This window comes from Eumetopias jubatus, unplaced genomic scaffold (genome assembly GCF_037043125.1).
Source record: "Eumetopias jubatus isolate StellerSeaLion01/CBP00866 unplaced genomic scaffold, mEumJub1_p1.0 scaffold_10, whole genome shotgun sequence".
NCBI classification, from domain to species: Eukaryota; Metazoa; Chordata; class Mammalia; order Carnivora; family Otariidae; genus Eumetopias; species Eumetopias jubatus.
The window spans coordinates 118,638,668-118,660,917 of record NW_028274816.1 but is presented as its reverse complement, the minus strand read 5'-3'; the positions used below and the strand labels follow the sequence as shown (position 1 = coordinate 118,660,917).

Here is a 22,250-nt window from a genome sequence, read left to right as displayed (position 1 = left end):
GATTGGTAACACAACAGTGTGAATATACTTAACACTACGGAACTGTACACTCAGAAATGGTTAGGGCAAATTTTTGAATTCCTATATTGTACACCTGAAACTAATGTAACACTGTATGTTAACTATACAGGAATGAAATTCTATCTTAGGTAAATTTTAAGTTATGTGTTTTTTCCCAAAATAAAAAATTTAAAAGAACAAGAAAAGCAGGTGCCTATCCCTTACTTCCTATAGGTACCATGTGTCCATGATGTAAAATAGGAAATCAGGAACCATGCAGGGGGGAAGCTACAGAGCAGTCTGTAATGTTCATAGCTGCTTGCCCCCAGCAAGCGAGTCATAATGCGACTCTCACATGTAGCATAACTAAGAACTGTGAAAACATCCAACGAAAAGACTACTATTTTTAAGGGCCACTTTCAAGTAGCTGTACAAGCCTTTTTATTTTGTTCAAGTCAGTTTAAAAAAATCCACTGCAGATATATTAGACAGCATATCAATCCAACAAGAAAGCAGAGAGCCAATATCAGTAAATCTAAGTGTGCCTTTCTGTTAATACTCTCTCATATGTTTTCATTTTATACACCCCTTCACCCAGTCAGAAAGTAGCCCTGAAGTATTTAAGCTCCATTCAGGGATAGCACCACCACGCATCAAAGTGCCAATAGACCAGAGATGAAATCTGCAATTCTGTGCTTCTAACCACAAAAAAAAAAAAAGAGAAAGAAAGAAGAAGAAGAAGAAGAAGAAGAAGAAGAAGAAGAAGAAGAAGAAGAAGAAGAAGAAAGAAGAAGAAGAAAGAAGAAGAAAGAAGAACAAGAAGAACAAGAAGAACAAGAACAAGAACAAGAACAAGAACAAGAACAAGAACAAGAAGAAGAAATAAAGAAAAAGAAAAAAAGTGCTTATCAAAGTAAAGTCACCAGTGACCAATACATGGACAGCTTCCTGTAAAGAGATATAGAAGAAAGAACCCAATTCTCATTTCTTTGCAATATTAGGGCCACATTTCCTTCCACTAAGATTTCATGTAAAATCTGAAGAGACCAGACAATCCTTTCCTGGAGACAACAGGCCACATCTGATAAGAGTGAGAAAAGACTCTCCTAGAGACTCAAATCCAACAGTGGATTCTTCCCAGCCAAAATACAAAACCAAACCAAAGCCAGCCTTCTTTTTATCACTCATATAGGACCAAATTCTGTTTGTTCAACCTTAGGAAAAATGAAGAGAATGGAACCAATGGTTTCTAATTCACCTTTTATATTTCTCCTAATTACTGTCAGAGTTACAAAAGTTAAAAAAGCAGCAGAGAGGCATATACTTTCTTCTCTCTCCGTCTTGGCACGTGGCCACAAAACAAATGGAGACTGTCAAGGATATATATGTTTATTTTGTCCTACACGGTCCATTTCCGAGGCCTTTCCCTTAAGAGGAGATTAAGAAGGACATATGCCTCACTGTATTATCAAGATACAACCTCAGCATCTGGGCACCAGCTTTAGGAATAATTTTCCAACTAGACAATCAATGGAAAGAGTGCTTTACTAAGGGTCAGAAGCCCTGTATTCTGACACTACTACTAACTAGTCATTTTATACTGAGCAGACCAATTTAATCTTTGAGTCGCAATTTTCTCATCTGTAAAATGTAGATAATCCTTTGTGTATCCCACAGAATTTAGGTGAAAAATAATAAACATGTTTTTTTATATATCAAGGCATTTCATAAATTTTTAAATGCTGTGGATATAGAAAGTATATCATGATCAAAAAAATCATCTTTCACATGGTGAAAATCCCAAGTTCTGCTTGCACTGATCGACAGTGCTAGGACTGAACTAGTATTCACAGAGTCCTATATTAAGTATTCATTTACATACTACCCATATGCAAGCATTCTATATATAAAATGTCACCAATCTAAAAACCATTTTCACCTAACAGCTTTATTTTTCACCCTGATTCATCTTGGCTGTTCAATATAAACAAAATTGTAGGCAGAGAATAAGTCTGGACATAGGCACAGTTCATTAATTAGATTATAAACCAATAAGTACAACTTCTGGCAAGGGGATTAGAGGGGGAATGCAGACAGTGAATTTATAACTAAAATAAAGCTTACCTTATCAGTTTTTAAATATCTGTACAGTTATTTTTAAAATAAACATGAAAACATACAATAATTTATGTACAAGTATACATAAATTCCCACATTCCTATTACGCCAGATAAATACAATGAACTAGAATGTATAGATTACAAGAGCATTTTTTTCTCCTTCAAAAGTAACTCTAGAACCAGAGCTAAACTATAGGTCAAAATGACACACGATATATTGGCCTGAGAACAATACTTTTCATTCAAATCCACACAAGCCTGCCACTTGCACTAGTCATCCCCGGCAATTAATCCCCCAAGAAAGACGTTTGATTAAATCTTTTCAAGCAAATCCTTTGCTTTGCTTTTGTTAGTTCACTTCTTGTCAACATCTATTAAAATATGCCTTTAATTCTCCCACAATCTTAAAAAACACCGATTCCACTGTCTTCAACTTTAATCAACTGTATGGCCGGCATTTTTCATTTCATAATAATGTGCTGCTTGGAATTCAAGAGGCAGGCTCAGCATCAATCATCTGGTAAGAATTTTTCCACTGCAATAAATATGCAAATGAGGAGAGCCAGTCAGTCGTATTTCAGGCCCGACTTGCTAGTGTTTTAAAAAAGACACAAATTTATTAATTGCCGGTGGCCAGAGGAATCCTATTACTTTGGGCATTGATTACAAAGCTGTGTGAGTGATTATTGTGCAACTCGCGGGCTACCCAGGCATGAGGAAAAATTATTAAAGCAAGGCAGAGATTATCAACTCAGAATAACAATAAGCCTTAACATTTAGGCCCTAACTTCTTCCACAAAGAATTACGTGAAGGCTCCACTGTATCATAATTCCGAATTCTGTCAGTATTACTGTTTGGGCTTGTTCTATATTCCCCAAGCAGAATGGCGTTACCAGTAAGAAAGAGTACTGCAGGTTACAAATTCCTGAACACCAACCACATGGATGAGTTGCTATCATCTCCAATGTGTGTCCAACGGGAATTTTCATATATCCACATATGTATACACATATACAGGTGTGTGCACATATGTATTCCCAGATCTGGATAAGTGGATGTGTTATTATGAGGACTGTGGTTTTAACTGGAACAGGATAAGGAGTTCTACCTCTGTGTGTTGGTTGGTTGGTTCTGCGGACCGAAAGCAGAATTTTTTTAATGGTACAAAATAACCACCAGGATAACTTTTCAAAGCAGAGCATGGGGACTGATATTCTAAAATCATGATGGCTAAAGCCAAAAGCAGCCTTGGGTTTCCATATCTCCGGGGGCACTACAGTAGAAGGCGTGCAGTCTATGGAGGAGTCCATGGAGGAAACGGTTTGATAGGCTAATTCTGAATGCAAAGTGTTTTTGTGAGAAACATTCAACCCAAGACATATTAAATCAAGTAAGAAAGAGGACTCGGTGGACAAAACTTATTTTTTTCTCTTAAGAGAATGATGTGGGAAACTGGGGGGGTAAGTGGAAGTTGAAATAAGGGAAAGATGAAGAGACATATGATAAAATATGTTGGGTGAGCCTCCTCACAGAGAGAAGCAAAAAGCAAAAAGCAAAAAAAAAAAAAAAAAAATCCTTAACATTTTACATTACTGCCACACTAAGTAACATGATAGATAGTATGCATTTGAGTTCTGTGGAGGGACATCCCACTCAAGCTGTAATTTCTGACCAGGCATGAATTTATAAGGAAGGGAAAAGAACTGCAGAACTTCTTAGGTTTCCCTGAATACTCCCTCAAATACCTTGATGAAGTGTGTCAATAAATCCTTAAAAAGCCCTATAGGACACAGCAATCTAACTGATCAATGTACTTCCCGAAATCCACTACAGTTCTCTTCCACTTCAAAGGCCCCAGACAACCTCCATTGCTCCATGGTACTTCCCTAAAAAGGGAAATGTTTTTTTCCGCTTTGAACAGAAAGAATAAATGCTCAGAATATGAAGTGCTTAAAACCCAAGCTTATTTACAAGTAAATGTTTAAACTGTCTAACAAGAGTTACTCAGGGAGAGAAGAGATACTTTCATTTTTATCTGATACACTTTTGAACGGTTTGAATATAAGCATATATTACTTTTATGATTTAAAATATTACTAAAATTTAAAGTAAACTTTGAAGAAAACCTACTCAAAATAAAATTAGAACCACAACCCAAGTAACCCTCTCTGTTTCATATAAGACAGCCTGATCCTTTCTTATTAAAAAGGCTTTAGGGGTGCCTGGGTGGCTCGGTTGAGTGACTGCCTTCAGCTCAGGTCATGATCCTGGAGTCCCGGGATCGAGTCCCGCATCGGGCTCCCTGCTGTCAGCGGGGAGTCTGCTTCTCCCTCTGACCCTCCCCCGTCTCATGCTCCCTCTCTCTATCTCATTCGCTCTCTCAAATAAATAAATAAAATCTTTAAAAAAAAAAAAGGCCTTTAAACAAACAGTCTCTTAGGCATTGTGAAACTACTCCTAATGCAAATGCCCCAATTCTCTCTATAGTATGGGTCTGAAAAATGGGGATTCCCATGCAGAATCGATCACTCCTTTCTCAGCATCATTCGCATCACTGCTATAGCACTTGTCATATTGTACTGAGTCTGATTTCACTATGTTGTAACAAGCTACTTGAGAGCACAAACCTCATCCTGTCACTCTGGCATCCAACACATCCCCTGGGCCCTAAAAGGTATTCTACAAATATAAGTTCGTTCCAGAGAAATGATGCCTCAGCCACATGGCAGAACATCTAATTACACTATCATTTCCAAATGTAAATGCTGACAAGCAAACAAAATGTGAACAACATATTCGCTAACTTCAACAAGTATGTATCCTCAACAAACTGACTTTTGTTAAGAAAAGCAAAGTAATCAAACTTAACTTTTTCCTGTAACTGTTATGATGTATAGGCTACTCCTAAGAGTCTCAAAACCATCTTACCAGATTTAAGAATTTACAAACATTACAATGCATTCACCTGAAGACATAATAATTACCACTTAGATGGATAAAAGAGGCTCAGAAAATAAGACTGTTTTGTGTTTCTTTTAATATTAGTAAGACTAAGCATTATTCATTTGCCAACCCGAAATGAAAACACTTTGGGAGGTTGCTTTCATGTGAAAACAGTTAAATATTTATGCCTTGGAAGTGGTTTACCTTTCTCCACACCTTACTATGAGCTCCTTGAGATAGGGATTGTGAACAATTCACCTTGGTATGGCTGGTGTTGGCAAATGGCAGGTTGTTGAATGAATAACTGAATAAAAATGGCATCCTAATAATTTTCTTGGCTTCACAGGAAAGTGAGGTTTACTCCCCGGAAACTCTGCTGCATCCTCACCACACAGTGTCAAGGAGGGGGCAGCTCTGTGGACAGAGGTGTATTTCAAGTCTTCAAAGAAGTAACTCCAAGTATAGTATTGGTATTCATTTATATACATTACATAACCCTTTTAAGAATGGGGAAACGAACACTGCAGCCATAGAGCTACAGCCTAAGAAAAGACCATACTATCACTATTAACAGTTAACATCACGAAGAACCCACGAAGTGGCAGGCCCTAGCCTAGGCACTTTATATGTATTACATAACTCATTTAAACCTTCTCAATAACCCTTGAAGGTGGGTACTATTATACTGCTGTCATACTGATGAAGAAAATTAAACACTACTACAAGCTTTAAAAAGAACTACACATTGTTCATTTTCTCCATCAATGTATCCTTAAATAGTCATGTATCAAAACAATCTGGAAAGCAAAGTATAATGACACTTCCAATTATAAGAAATGACAAAACACGGGCGCCTGGGTGGCTCAGTCGGTTAAGCGTCTGCCTTTGGCTCAGGTCATGATCCCAGGGTCCTGAGATGGAGCCCCGCATCGGGATCCCTGCTCAGCGGGGTGTCTGCTTCTCCCTCTCCCTCTGCCTCTCCCCGCTGCTCATGTTCTCTCTCTCTCTCTCTCTGTCCCCCACACTCTCTCTCTCAAATGAATAAATAAAATCTTAAAAAAAAAAAAAGGAATGACAAAATCGCCCTCCCTCCCTAATACCACTACATGATAAAAACAAAAAACAAAAAACACAATACTAATCAGACTCTGTTAAAATGCTTTGTCCAAATTTGGTTCCCACACTAGGAAAAACAAAGTGGAGAAAATAAAGGAAGCCCAAATCTATATGGACAGAAGGCAGGCCCAGTAAGGCAAGATGAAGGAATATTCGCTTAAGATGAAAAAAAAGAATGGTAAGAAATGGATTAATAGTCTCCAAAATTCAAATGGCCAAACACATCAGAAGAGATGTTTGGCCTCACTTAAGGAAAAGGAAAAAAAAAAAAGAAAAAGGAAAAGAAACCGGAAACAATGTGGTATTGTTCTGATATTACCCGATGCTGGCAAGAACGTGAGGAAAGGGGCACGCTCCATGGACAACCGGTAAGAGTTTAACGAGCACGACATACCCAGAAAGTAATCTGGAAAATGTACCCACGGTTCGCACATGCACACCACCTGACCCTACTATTCCATTTCTAGAAACTAACCCCAACGAAATCAGCAGATGAGAAAGCACAGAGGCAGGTACAAAAACATTATTTTTAGCATTGTTTATAACCGGTAAAAACTGCAAACATATTAAGTGCCCATTTATAGGTGACTGGTTAAGTGAATTTATTTTAGCCAGAGAACTTTCTGTGCAGCTGTTGAAAAGGATAATTATAAATGGAACTTGTTCTGAATAAACTAAACTATAAAATACGTTTTGGGATAACTGAAGTAATCAGAATATGAAGTGGACATATCATTAGGATTATCAGGAAGTACTAATTTGGTTAGGTGAGATGAGAGTGTTTATGTAAGAAACGTTCTCATTTTTTAAATGCCATTTACAGAAGTATTCAGAGGCAAACTGGCATGATGATTGTAATTTACTTTAAAATACTTCAGGAGGGGCACCTGGGTGGCTCAGTTGGTTAAGCGACTGCCTTGGGCTCAGGTCATGATCCTGGAGTCCCGGGATCGAGTCCCACATCGGGCTCCCTGTTCGGTGGGGAGTCTGCTTCTCCCTCTGACCCTCCCCCATCTCATGCTCTCTCTCTCAAATAAATAAAATCTTAAAAACAAAATAAAATACTTCAGGAAAAAGAAAAACAAAGATAGCCAAGTATTTTTTTTTAAGAAAGAAAAGGTAGATTTATTTTCATGAACATGGGAATATGTAAAGTGTGATGCCATTTACCATTTTAAAAAAGTTTAAACTGACAAAGTATTGGGAAGGATATACACCAAATTGCTACAAATGGTTATTTACGGGAGGGAAAAAGAAGACTTTCACAATCCAGGTTACATTTCAGTACTGTTGGGGAGGAGGGGGAACAATACTGTTCGGAAAAAAATTTTTTACTGCAAACACATTTTACTTTTATGACTATTAAAAAAAGTAATTAAGATTAAATATATACAATAATACAAAGAGGTCTTCTGAGGTAGAATTCTGCCTGTCGACAGAAAATCAAACAAGGAGAAACAGATTAAAACAAAGGCAGGAGAAATTAGAAGTGGCCATAAATTTGACCGATAAGGAGATCATCTATCCCCAGAACTAGTTTAAAATTTCCCCTGTGTGATTCACAAAAGAAATGCCACGGACCAATAAATGTAAGAGAAAAAAATGTTTACCCTCATTAAACACTGGGAAGTGTAAATTTAAAAAAATGTAAACCAAAATAAGCAGAAACCATTTTCCATTTATCAAAGTGACAAAGATGAAACAAAATTATAAAGTCCAGTGTTGACAAGGATAAGGGAAACTGAATTCATATAAAGAAAGTCAGAATGTAAAGTGATACAACCTTTCTGGAGGGCGATTTGGCGATACAGATCAAAAGCCTTAAAATTTCACATACCTTAGAACACATACTAATTCCACATCTAGAAATTTATTTTACTCAACAAAGTAATCATGGATGTAAGTAAAGATTTAATAACAATGATGTTTATTACATTATTTATAAAAATGAAAACATGGAAACGATCCAAATGTCCAACAATAAAGAACTGGTTAAACTATCCCTATGATGGAAAGTCTATGCTGCCATTAAAAATAATCCTGTAGAACAATATTTAATGACATGGAAAAACATTCATAATCTTTGTTACGTGGGAAAAAAAACAGATTGCAAAACAGAGTATAGAATATAGTTCCACTTTAGTTCTAACTATGTGCCCATGGTGGGGAAAAAACGTGGAAAAGACATATACTGGGGTCGGGCTCCGCGCTCAGTGGCGCGTCTGCTTGGGACTCTCTCTCTCCCTTTGCCCCTCCCTCCGACTCATGTGAGCTCTCTCTCAAATAAATAAATAAATCTTAAAAAAACAAAACAACAACAACAACAAAACCCAAAACCCAACAGGCAAAAGAGTTAAACTGCATGCACAGTGCTTGGGTGGTGTGGCCAAGAGCAGAGGTTATGAAGCAGAGCAGACCCCGGTTTCCACACTGACTTTGCCTCTGTGACCTTAAGCAAGTTCCTTAACCCTCTCCAAGACTTCACTTCTTCATATGTCCGGCACAGTTAGTGGCACCTATTTCATAGGCTATTGTGGGGACTAAACGAGACATTTGTAAAGAACTTAACACAGTGCCTGGACAGTAGGGCACAAGTACCAAATTGGAGCTATTTTTATTAATTATTAAGTATAAGGGCATCTGACAATGTACTTGCACAATGAAAATACCGAGATAGAAGTAAATTGATCCTGGTTTTCAAAATTGTCACATTTGATTTCTTTTCACTCATATTCTTTTATCTTATAAGTCTTACTGAGGACACCAGAAATGCTTTCTAATTAGAACTTGAGTTAAATGTCTGTCTCTGCCCTTCCTGATAACCCTCACCACATAACATTCATGTACCTTCTTGAGAATGTAAGAATCTTTAAGATTGTCTAAATAGCTTGTCTACACATAAAAATTTTCCTTGTATGGGGGCACGTGGCTGGCTTAGTCGGTAGAGTGTGCAACTCTTGATCTTGGGGTCATGAGTTTGAGCCCCACATTGGGCAAAGATTCCTTAAAAAATAATAATAAATTTAAAAATTTTCCTTGTATGAAATAGTATGAATAGCTAGTAAGAACTCTTCTCAAAATAGTAGCATGTTGGGTATTATTCGGAGGCAAATTTATCCAACTGCCTCAAGAAAAACAGAATGTGATAGATCTGAAACTAAACACCAAGCAAAACAATCAATATTATATGAAAGCTAATTAAAAATTACCAAAGAACTGAAGCTAAAGTCAAGTGCAGCCCAAGTATAACAAACTTTCAAAGCTAATCATATGGATAAACTTATTTGGGGTCAGGTTATAAATATAATAATTATAATAATCAACAGAGAATTATGTCTTAAAGGTATCATGATATTCAAATTTTCTCTAAGATAATTCTTAAGCAACCTTATATCCTATTTTTTTTTCCTCAAACTGGTCTTCCCATCCCCTCCCCTCATCAAACTTCCACTAAAACTTAATGGAAGAAAAAAAAAACTTAATGGAAGAAAATATATACATATTAAAATGTCTGGGATAATCCACTTCATATTGTTTTCTCTGAAAAGAAGGTACAGGGATTTGGGAAAGTGAGAGAAATTTTACTTTTTCCTTTACGTACATTGTTCTTGTATATATATTTTTTACAGTGAATATTATATATACACACTTACACAAAGATATATATGGATTTTATATATCTATATCTATATATATAGCAGCAGAAGAACATAAAGTCAAATTAAGTCCCACAAAATCCCTAGCAAGTTTCATAAATATCAGAGAAAAAATGTCTCCACTCTTGAAAATGCTTTGCAGCTTCTCACAGTATTTTTTCTTTTAAGATTTTATTTATTTATTTGACAGAAGAGAGACAGCGAGAGAGGGAACACAAGCAGGGGGAGTGGGAGAGGGAGAGCAGGCTTCCCGCCAAGGAGGGAGCCCGATGCAGGGCTCGATCCCAGGATTCTGGGATCACAACCTGAGCTGAAAGCAGACGCTTAACAACTGAGCCACCCAGGCGCCCCTCTCATAGTATTTTTAAAGACAGACTAGCTACTATTCGGAAAATGCATTAGGAACAGATAAGCATTAGCCATGGCTGAGACCAGAAAGGAGGAACCTGCTGAACCAGTGATCTGATTTCATGTTTCCAACTGCTTTTTACACCCTCTTACATAACCTCTGCCTTAGACTCAGCTTCCAAAAGAATGGTATTGGAACCCAAACACTCTGGAAAGTGATTCCATGAAAAAGCAACTAAAAATAGGAATATTGTGAAACAGCTTACTTGACAAAGCATAGGAGCATGTTTGTCTAAATCTCTGGGGTCATTTGGGTTCTGAAAGGCAATTTCATTTATCAGTACAACTACTATTATGGAGAAGAAAAAAAATCTGGAAAATCAGAGTAAACAGAATTACAACTCAACACCATTACGCCTCCTATATTCAGCCAAGTGCAACAAACAACAAAAACCAAACACATAAATTCTCTGTCTTCCAGGGGGATTTTCCCCTTTTAAACAAAGGATTTACTTTCTACTCTTCCACTGTAGCCTCCTCATTTGGATCACTTGTTCCTATTTTGGTCCAATGTATCCCTTAGGAGTTTCAATGAGTTGTGAATTAATTGTTATTCACAAGCGAAAAAGAAAAAAAGAAGAAGAAAGAAAGAGAAAAAGCAGGATTAACTGCAATTGCCACTACAACTGTGAAGCGTGCATCTTGCACTTTCACCGTGTAAATAATGCACAGATCCTGCGGGAACATGCCAAACACCAGGATCCTTAATTAATGGAGCTCTTTAATGTGCAAATCAGGAACAAATTGCAAGTTCTGACTTGCATTGATTATGAAAACATTAATTGAATGAGCAAGACCCTAAAAAAAAGAAAGAGAATCCCAAGTCTTCGAAGAGACCAAAAGAATACAAAGCTCTGGAAACCAGACAAGTCTGACCGATGTCTAAAATGCAAACCTACAACTGAGTGCCGCTCACTAGCACACAACGTATTTAAAAACAAGAAACATAAAACCAACAGTTTGATCAGAAAGCAATCACTATAAAAGCGTCTAGTCTACCAATGCTTTGCATTAAGCAGAAAAATGAAGGCTTACTCCAGAAGCTCACAGACACTGCTTTAAGAGAAAAAAATCACTTTATATATATACACACTTATATGTATATAGGTATAACAAAACAATGCTGTCTCTTTAAAAAGAAATTCATCCTATATAAATTATAGCCATAAACTTTTCCTGCAGTGCAGCCTAATTAATTCTTGTTCTATACACAAAGGGAAATGCTGGGTGACAAATGGGTGTGAAGCCAGAAAGCTGCCAGGTCTGCAAAACATTTTCTACTTCAATTTATAAGCAATTTTGCAGTAAATCATCAACCAGAACCTGGAATCTCAGGAATCTCCGAGTGTCCAAACCACACTATATCACTTATCAAAGAGAGAAGGAAAAAGAGTTTAAAGACATCTCATTTTTCAGTTCTAACCCACATCAAAATCTAGAAGCTCTGTGCAATCTATTATTCTCTTCTGGGTAAGGTTTTAGTACCAAAGATATATTTTTCAAGCAAAAAATGACACTATAGGTTGATGTAACCCATTCCTCCATCCCCTAGAAGTACTGTATCATGTATCCATTACCATAAGAAATATTCCCAGACTTATCTGGGAATAAGCACACAACTATTTCCCCCCACCCCCTCAATCCAAGCAAAATGTCCACAATCAAGCCAAGCTGTTAGGGTTCAGTGGTGAACCACTGTGGAAAAACAGGTGGGAAACACTTCAAGGAAATGAGGCTACTGAAGAGGAAAATAGAAACTTCCAGGAACAGAGAGCAGGGCTGCCTCTTGCAGTCAGACCCCTCCTCCACCCCTAACCTCCGCCAGCCCCTGATGTGTTCTCCATCCTTGTAGTTTCACCTTTTCCAGAATGGCAACATAAATGGAACTGTAAAGTATATAATCTTTTGAGACTGGCATCTTTCACTTCGCAAAGGACCTCTGAGATTCACCCATGTTTTTGAATTTATCAAGTCTGTTCCTTTTTATTGCTGAATAAGGTTCCACAATTTATCTATTTGCCTACTAAAGGGCATTTGGGTTGTTTCCATTTTTTGATGATTATGAATAAAGCTGCTATAAACATGCATGTACAAGTCTTTATGTGCAGATACGCTTTCATTTCTCTATTGTAAACATCTAAGTCGTTCTGCTGGACATCTGGTAAATATATGTTTAACTTAATAAAAAACCACTCAACTCTTATCCAAAGTGGCTGTACTCCTTTGCACTCCCACCAGTAATGCCTGAAAGTTTGACTGCTCTGCATCCTAGGTGTCACTTGGTGTTATCAGGTGTTTGTTTTTAGTCATTCTAATAGGTATGCAGTGGCATTTCACTGTAGTTTTAATCTGTATTTCCCTCAACACTGATTACGTTAAACATCCTTTCATGTACTTCTTTGCCAGTATATATCTTCCTTGGCTAACTTCTTGTTCAAATCCTTTGTCCCCTTTTTTTATTGTTGTTTTGAGAGTTCTTTATATATTCTGGACATAAGTCCTTTGTCAGACGTGTCCGATTTGGAAATATTTTCTCTAGGTCTCTAACGTGTCTTTTCATTCCGTGAACACATCTTTCACAGAGCTGAAGATTTTAATTCTGAGTTAGCCCAACTATCAGTTTGTTCTTTTATGGATTATGCTTTTGATGCCATATCTAAAAACTCTTTGTCTAACCCAAGGTCATGAAGCTTTTTCTCCCATGTTTTCTTCAACACACCTTATAGTTCTGCTTCATTTTTAAGTCAATGATCTATTTTGTGTTAATTTTTGTATAAAGTGTGAGCTACAAGTAGGAGTTCATTCTTTTGCAAATAAATGTGCTATTGGTATAGCACCATTTGTTGAAAAGACTATCCTTTCTTCATTGAACTGACTTTGCACCTTCATAAAAAGTCAATTGTCCCTATCTGTGTCAATCTATTTCTGACTCTATTCTATTCCATTGATTAAAGTAACTTTTAAGGGAATAAACCCACAAAGAAAGGACAAAGTATAAGAGAGATGATAGCAACTCAGTTTCTTAAGCTAAAAAGTCAATGAACTATATAGTTATTAGTATGCCTAGGGGTATCTGGGCGGCTCAGTCAGTTTAGTGTCTGATCCTTGGTTTCAACTCAGGTCATGGGATGGAACCCTGAGTCCGGCTCCATGCTCAGCATGGAATCTGCTTGAGATTCTCTCTCTTTCTCTCCCTCCCCGCCTGTCCCTTCCCTCACTTGTGCTCTTTTGCACACATTCACTCTCTCTCAAATAAATAAAACCTAAAAAAAAAGAAAAAAGAAAAAAATAATACCTAAAATTAAAAAGACTGACCACACCAAGTGTTTATTAGGATGTGGAGCAACTGGAACTCTTACACACTGCTGGTGGGATTATAAAATGGTATAACCACTTTGGAAAACAGCTTAGCAGTTTCTTTAAAAGTTAAACATATACTAGAGTGTCTGGTTGGCTCAGTCAGTACAGCATGCAATTCCTGATGTCAAGGTTGTGAGTTTGAGCCCCACACTGAGTGCAGAGATTACTTAAAAAAACAAAAAGAATTAAAAAAAAAAAAAGTCAGGGCGCCTGGGTGGCTCAGCCGTTAAGTGTCTGCCTTCAGCTCAGGTCGTGGTCTCAGGGTCCTGGGATCAAGCCCAGCATCGGGCTCCCTGCTCGGCGGGAAGCCTGCTTCTCCCTCTCCCACTCCCCCTGCTTGTGTTCCCTCTCTCGCTGTGTCTCTCTCTGTCAAATAAATAAATAAAATCTTAAAAAAAAAAAAAAGTTAAACATATACTAACCATGTGACTCAGCCATTCCATTTTTAGGAGAAATGAAAGTACATGCATATAAAAACATGCACACAAATGTTCATGGCAACTTTATTTGTAATAGCCGATAACTGGAACCAAAACAAACTGTGTATATCCATCTAATGAAGTATTACTTAGCAATAGTAGGCAATGAACTATTGACATATGCAAAAACATGGATGAATCTCAAAATAATTACACTGAGTGAAAGACAGATAAAAAAAGAATACAACTGTAGGATTCCATTTATATAAAATTCCAGAAAACACAAACTCATCTATAGTGACAGAACACAGATTAGTGGTTGCTTAGGGACAGGGAGAAGCAGGAAGGAAAGATTATAAAGAAGCTGAATAAACTTCTGGGGATAAGGAATATGTTCATTGTCTTCACTGTGATCATGGTTTCATGGGTGTATACCCATCAAATTGTACAAATGCTGACAGGTTAAGTAAGCTGAGGATTAAGAACTGACCATTTCATTTAGCAACATGGGGGGTCATCTGTGACCTAGCAAGTAGTTCGGGTAGAATGGTAGATACAGGCTTGACTGGAATGGGTTCATGAGAGAATAGGAAAAAGGGATCTGAGATAATGAATACAGACAACTCTTTCTAGGGATGTGGCATTAAAGGGGAGCAGAGAGAGGGGACCCATATACAGTTTACTGTATGTCCATTACACTTCAATAAACCAGGTTTTATTTTTTATTTTTTATTTTTTTTTAAAGATTTTATTTATTTATTTGAGAGAGAGAGAGAAAGCACATGATAGGGGAGAGGGTCAGAGGGAGAAGCAGACTCCCCGCCAAGCAGGGAGCCCGATGCGGGACTTGATCCAGGGACTCCAGGATCATGACCTGAGCCGAAGGCAGTCGCCCAACCAACTGAGGCACCCAGGCGCCCCAATAAACCAGGTTTTAAAAAGCAGACAAATTAATAACTGATGTAACAAACCTCAGCAGGTTGACTCCTATGTTAGCAGTGAAGAAGAATGAGAAGCAGTCCCCTACGGTCCATGAACAAAACCCCAGAAGATTCAGGAACTGCCAGTGTTGGGCACCTCTAGAAGAGGAGAGCAAGACAGGGCTAAAAGCAGTCAATATACCAGATCCTTTCCCACAGGCAGAAGCTAAGAGCTTTATCCTCTGAAGAGAGGTAAACACAGTGTCTCTAGACAGGACACCAGACATAGAGCAGGGTAAAGGCCATAATATTAAAAGCAGAGGAAATAAATTGAAGTTCAGAGATTGAATGCTCAGATCCCCAGCCTGCCCGCCTGCTCACCTGCTAGAAGACTGGCATTCCTCTAGCAACTATGATCCCATAAAGTGCAAAGATCTAAAGATATTGACCCTGGACTTCCCCAAATATGGCCCACACAGACCACTTCACAATGCAAAACACAGAAAAGAGCCCTATCTAAACATACAAAACTTCTAATCAACTTTTCAGTACCCTACTTTTTTTTAAGTTTTATTTATTTAAGTAATCTCTACGCCCAACACGGGACTCAAACTTATGACCCTGAGATTAAGAGTTGCATGCTCTTCCAACTAGCCAGCCAGGCGCCCAGTACCCTACTCTTACAAGGATTACCAAACAACTAAGAAAAACATCTTTCATGTTCTACAGGGGTTAAAACAAAAGAAAAGAAAGCATGGAGGGAATGGGGCACCTGGGTGGCTCAGTTGGTTAAGTGTCTGCCTTCGGCTCAGGTCATGATCCCAGGGTCCTCAGATCCAGCCCCACATCTGGCTCCCCGCTCGGCGGGGAGTCTGCCTCTCCCTCTGCCCCTCCCCTTGTTTATTTTTCCTCCCTCTCAAATAAATACTTAAAAAAAAAAATACAAAAACTTAAAAAAAAAAAAGCAAGCATGGAGGGAGCAAACTATGTAGGAAGAACACTTAAGAAAATATGTATCATGTATATCCTCAGAGAAGTAACATTGAAATTATAGAAGAAATAAAAATGCTGGATGGAAGGGTTTGAAAATAAAGCTGAGGAAATGTCTTAAAAAGTAGAACCAGGGTTAAAAAAAAAAAGTAGAATCGGGGTGCCTTGGCTGGCTCAGACAGTGGAATGTGTGACTCTTGATTTTGAAAGTTCGAGCCCCAAGTTGGGTATAGAGATTAATTAAAAAATAAAATCTTAAAAAAAAAAAGTAGAACCATAAAAGAAAAGAAAGAAAAGAGAGAATGGAAAATTGAAGAGGAAAAAAGAAAGGAATCAGAAGGACAGACTAACATCAAATGATAGGTCTTCCAAAAAAAGAAAGAAAAAACAGAGGAGAGAAAATCATGAACAAAATAATTTTAAGGAAATTTCCAGAACTGAAAGATGGGTGTCCAGGTAGAAAAGGCCTTGTGAGTACTCCACACAGTGGCTATAACAGATCTACACCAAGGTGCAGCATTATGAAATTTCAGAATTCTGCAGACAAAGGAGAAGTCCCCAGCTTCCAAAAAGGGAGGAAAAAACAGTAAGATCGGGAATCAGAATGGCTTCTGACTTTATCAAGAGCAACTCTGGAGGGTGGAGGGCAATGGAATGTTTTACAGAATTCTACACAGTTCTATATTGTATAGAATTCTATACAATCAATCGTGATGACAGAATAAAGATATTTTCAGACAACCAAGGTCTAAATAGTTTATATCTCCTGTACCATTTCTCAGCAAACTACTAAAGGATATACTTAATCAAAATAAGGGAGTAAGCCAAGAAAGATCCTGGAGTAAGAGATGCACAGAAGTGAGAAGCTAAGGTAATCCCCAGGATGATGAAGGGAGATGCCAGCATGATAGCTGGGCACCAGAAAAGGTGAACAGTCCAGATTGGAGCAGATCAAAAGGCTCTGGAACAGACTTACTCAGGAAAATAAATTGGCAGAATACCTGATGCAACTGAGTATCTTACAGGGAGATTTAGACAACTAGAGAAAAGTTTGGGCTTAAATAACTGTACAGAAAAAATACAAACAGAAATGTAACAATTATTAACTCTAGAAAACAGAATGATGTGTGGGAAAGGACAAATAATCATAGTATATATACTACACGGCTCAGCTGTGAATGGTGTTTACATAGACAATAATGTAAATACTAACTATTGATCTAACCAAATTACAATATACAACCATGAAGGGAGAGAAACTGTGTATGAGTGTAGGAGGAACAAGAGCTAAATCCTCATTTTCATAATGAAGCACCAACAGATAATGCCTAAAACTGAAAAATCAAGTAGAAACAAAACTTGTTCATTAGAGATAAGGACAGAAATCCATGGATTCCAAAAAAAAAAAAAATACAACAAATAATTAAAAATATAATTGCTGCTTTAGGGGCACCTGGGTGGCACAGTCAGTTGAATGTCCGACTCCTGGTTGCAGCTCAGGTCATGATCTCAGGGTCCTGAGATCGAGCCCCAGGTCAGACTCCACACTCAGTGCAGAGTCTGCTTGAGACTCCCTCTCCCTCCCTTTCCCTCTGCCCCTCCCTACTCCGCATGCTCACTCACACTCTCCCTCTCTCCAATAAATAAATAAATCTTAAATATATATATAAAATTGTTGCTTTGGGATAGGAGGTCCTGGCAAGGGAGTGGTGGTACACAGGCAGCAGATACTGGTTTTCCAATAATGCTTTATAAAATTATTTGACTCTTTAAATTATATACATATAAAACTTGGGTAAAAATTTAAAAGAAGAAAGGGGGTGGCTCACCAGGGGGAGGGGCAGAGGGAGAGGGAAAGGGAGAGAATCTCAAGCAGACTCCACACTGAGCGCAGAGCCCGAGGCAGGGCTCGATCCCAAGACCCTGAGATCATGACCCAAGCCAAAACCAAGAGTCGGATGCTCAACCGACTGCACCACCCAGTCGCCCCCTGATGCAGGGTCATTAATAAAAGATCTACTGGAACCAGAACTAGGAACTTGAACTACACTAAGAACATTCTCTGTTTAGTGGCCCAGGAACCATGACTCTGAACACACAGGAAAGAAGTGTAAGTCTCCAGTTCTTCCCCGTCCTGCTCTTATACCTTATTTACATAGTAATAACACTGTGTAAATGCAGTTTATAGGTTTTCAACTCCTGGGGTCAACACAGGGGTAAGGCCCTGGGCTCCTGGCCAGTAGTGGCAGGGAAGACTAAAACGGCAGGAGAAAGAAGACGGGAGGACTACCTCGTACGTTTTCCTCAAAATTCTGCTATCTCATCCCCTATTCCTCATTCACAATTTATGACCTTGGTTCCGATTTCAAAGAAAATACAACTATGAAAAGAGAATTTTCACAGACTCCTACCTATTGGTGTCTATTTATACACTACCTTCCCAGCTGTCATGACAGTTAAATTGCCCACACTGCTATTGAAGGCCACCCTTCTTGTCCCATGTCCACTTACCTACCCAAGCACATTGCTACAGCAGATGATCATTCTTAACAAACACACAGCTTACTCCTTGCGTCTCAAAATAATCAAAACACTTCTCTCTGACTCCACATCCTTCTCCATGTCCCATCTCTCTGCTCCCCTTTAAAGCCACATCCTTACAAAGAGTTGTCTATACTTGCAATCTCAAATCCCTTTTTCCCATCCTCATGCAAACCCATTCCTGCCCAGCCTATATCCCACTCCACCAAAACTGTTCACCAAGGTCACAGCTGACCACCATGTTGCTAAATTAAATGGTCAATTCTTAGCTTACTTAGCCTGCAGTAGCATTCCCATCTTTCATACCAAAGAATCAATGAGTCAAAAAACAGATATAAACAAACTACCTACAATTATAGAAGTAAAACAGAAATAGAATGAGACTAACTGTAAGGCAAAGGGTTACTGCTGTCTCCCTGAATGCTTTGGTGCTACTTATTATATTCCTGTATGATATTAATAAAATGATTTAAGCACAGGTTTTAAGACACGAATAACAGTAATAAAGGAGAGTAGCATCTTATGCAGTGGTTAGGTTCTCAAGCCTGAGCATAAAGCAAAAATCGAGTTCTGACAAAACTTAAAAATCCCTAAAACTTCCTATAAAGTTAAGCACTGTACTGTCTCTCCACAAGTTGGACCCAGGCAGTTCCTCCCCTCAAACTCCGGAGCATACAGCTAGTTCAACCATTAAACACTGCTGCAAATGACTACAGTTAGGGCCTATGCTGTAAGTTTAAACACCAGATCCAGTCTGTCTGATGAGATGCTCACCAGAGCAACTACAGCTCCTGCCCACCACCTCAGGCAGGCTTCCTCGGGGGCCCTCGCTCGCTGAATACAATGGCAGGCAGAAGTTCTGCACTACTGAAGTGGTTTCTCTCTCCCTCTTCTTTTTTTGGCCAGGCACCTATAGTTAAAAGCGGGTTAATTAAATATATAAATATATTTAATATATAAATATATTAAAAAATATAATGAGGCTCCAACATACAATGATGCACACAGCTTCCCCACGTATACAACAGGTTGAGCAATCTTATTAGGGAACCACTACTATTACCAGCTACTCCAAGTCAGGGCTGCCTCTTACTTCTGTAACCACAGACATGCCTAACTCCTAAGAAAGCCAAACCAATAAAACAAATTTTCTGACTAGACTGGTTTCAGTTGTTTTCATGCTTCCACAACTCTGTTGACCTAGGGTTCATCTCTTCAAGGTAGGTGGAATCACAGCATGACAGTCTGACACTCTCCTCCTGTCCTACCACTTTGGAAAAGCACTTGCTCTGTGATCCAGTTTTACTCTCTTCATAGTAGAAATGCCTAATTAACCAGGTTGGACAAATTAAGTAGCTCAACAGGGACCAAAAGTTTTCCTACACAAAACTCATTCTCTAATAAATAGACAAAACAAAGCATATATTTCAACGCTAAATCAACAGGTATTATGTAAATATCAAACAGAAAGTTATCAAAATGTCTTCATTTCCCACCTACAGTTTAGGAAAAATAAGAGATCAATAATGCTCTGAGGTAGCAGGAGAGTAGGAAAATAACAGTCACAGATGAGAATTTCAATTGTTACAATTCTTCTAAGGACCAGTTTTGCAATATATTCCGAAAGTCTTAAAAAAAAAAAAGGCACAATCCCTTTTTCCCAGCAATTGCATTTCCAGGGAATATAGATCTGTGCTATCCACTAGCCATAGGTGGCTATTAGCGGTCGAAATGTGGTAAGTCCAAACTGAGACAAGCTATAAACATAGGATATATCCTGGACTTCAAAGATTTAACATGAAAAAAAGATATATAATATACCTCACTAATATTTGTATACTGACTAAACGTTAAAATATTTTTGATACATGGGGTTAAATAAAATGTTACAAGTTAATTTTACGTGTTTTCTTAGACTTTTTCTTAATGTAATTAATACAAAATTTTAAATTACCTATGTGGCTTACATTATATTTCTATCAAAGGGCTACTTTTAGACAAATTGCACAAATATGTATGTACAAGGATGTTTATCAAAGTGTGCTTTATAAAAGTGAAAAGCCAGAATAAACCTAAGCATCCATCAATACAGATTGGTTAAATAAATTGCAGTAAATCTATAAAATGGAATATTCTGTAGCCACTGAAAATGCTGTGTACATCTAAATATACTGACATGAAATGATATATTAAGTAGAAAAAATAAGTTTAAAAATAGTACATATTTATAAGATTCCTTTTCTTTTCAAAAGGAGCTCGTGTGTGTGTGTGTGTGTGTGTGTGTGTGTGTGTGTGTGTGTGTAAGCACAGAAAAAGGTCTGAAAGGTTATTCATTAAAATGACAACTGTGGTTACCTCTGGGCAGTAGGATTGCAGGTAATCCTTATTTTCTTCTTTATGCCTTTATGTATTTTCTGAATTTCTGAAGTAAGCATGATATAATTTTATAATTAAAATAGTAAAGATCTTCTTAAAAATGAGACATTGGCTAAAACAAAAAGATCAATCTTATATCACTTTTGTTAGATGAAGTCTATAGTAACAAAGGTCCTTAATCCTACACTAGGAGAAGCTTGCAAATACCTGTCCCAAGCTATACTTAAACTTATCCCAAGTAATTAAGAATGTTTCCTGGTTCTACATATCATTTGTGAAAACTCTGCCATGAACCCATAAGGTATTAAATGAGAGAACACAGAAATAGATGTTCATGCATTTGTCACCTAAGGCAGCTAAGTAATTTAAAAAGGGGAGCGTTTCACTGATAATACTAGCTGTCTATGGAATAGGGAACTGGTGGCAGTTCCTGAGTAGCACAAGGGGAGGAAACAAAATTTTCTTTATATAAGAGTTTGGTATCTTTTGCATTTTGAGCCCTGTGAATCTACTGCCTACTTTAAAAATAAATAAAATTTTAAAAACAAAACAGAAACATCTATAAACACTCCACGATTGCCCATGACTTACTCAAAATTTAAGAAGTTATTCTTAAGGGACACCTGGGTGACTCAGTCAGTTAAGTGTCCAACTCTTGATTTCGGCTCAGGTCACGGATCTCAGGGTCTTGAGATCGAGCCCCACATTGGGCTCCATGCTCAGTGCGAGGTCTGCTTGAGATTCTCTCTCTCCCTCTGCCCCTCCCCCTGCTGGGACTCTCTAAATAAATAAATAAATAAATAATCAAAAAAAGAAAAGAAAAGTCACTCTTAAGATGTTTACTGGTGCTGAAATCAAATTAGCATTAAAAACTGTAGTCTAGAGGTGCCTAAGTGGCTCAGTTGGTTGGGCGTCTACCTTTGGCTCAGGTCACGATCTCACGGTCCCAGGATCGAGTCACACATCAGGTTCCCTGCTCAGCGGGGAGCCTGTTTCTCCCTTTCCCTCTGCTGCTCCCCCTGCTTGTGCTCGCTCTCTCTCAAAAAAAATAAATAAATAAATAAAATCTTTTTTAAAAACCCAAAAAACCCTGTAGTCTATTCAAGTCAAAATAGTTGAAGGGCTGGCGGAAGAGCCAAAGAATGAGGCGAGGGTGAATATGAGCTTGAAGTGGGAAGATGGAGGGAAGCAAATACAATGTAATTTATTAATAGTGGAATTTGTTTTTACACTCATAGACAAGTAAAGAATCTCAACACTTCCTCTATATTTATATTACATTATACTATGTTCCTGGGCTCTTTTGCTTATGGGAAATAGCAAAATGTCAACCATTGTTTCTATTAAAGGTCTTTAATGATATTGCATTTTAGACCTGTAATGAAACATGGGCGCTCACT

At 38.0% G+C, this 22,250-nt stretch overlaps 1 protein-coding gene across 2 annotated transcripts in view; it reads right to left on the bottom strand.

The window, feature by feature from the left end:
- Positions 1–22,250, bottom strand: part of AATF (apoptosis antagonizing transcription factor) — a 99,281-nt gene that overhangs the window by 67,358 nt on the left and 9,673 nt on the right. The window lies entirely within an intron of this gene.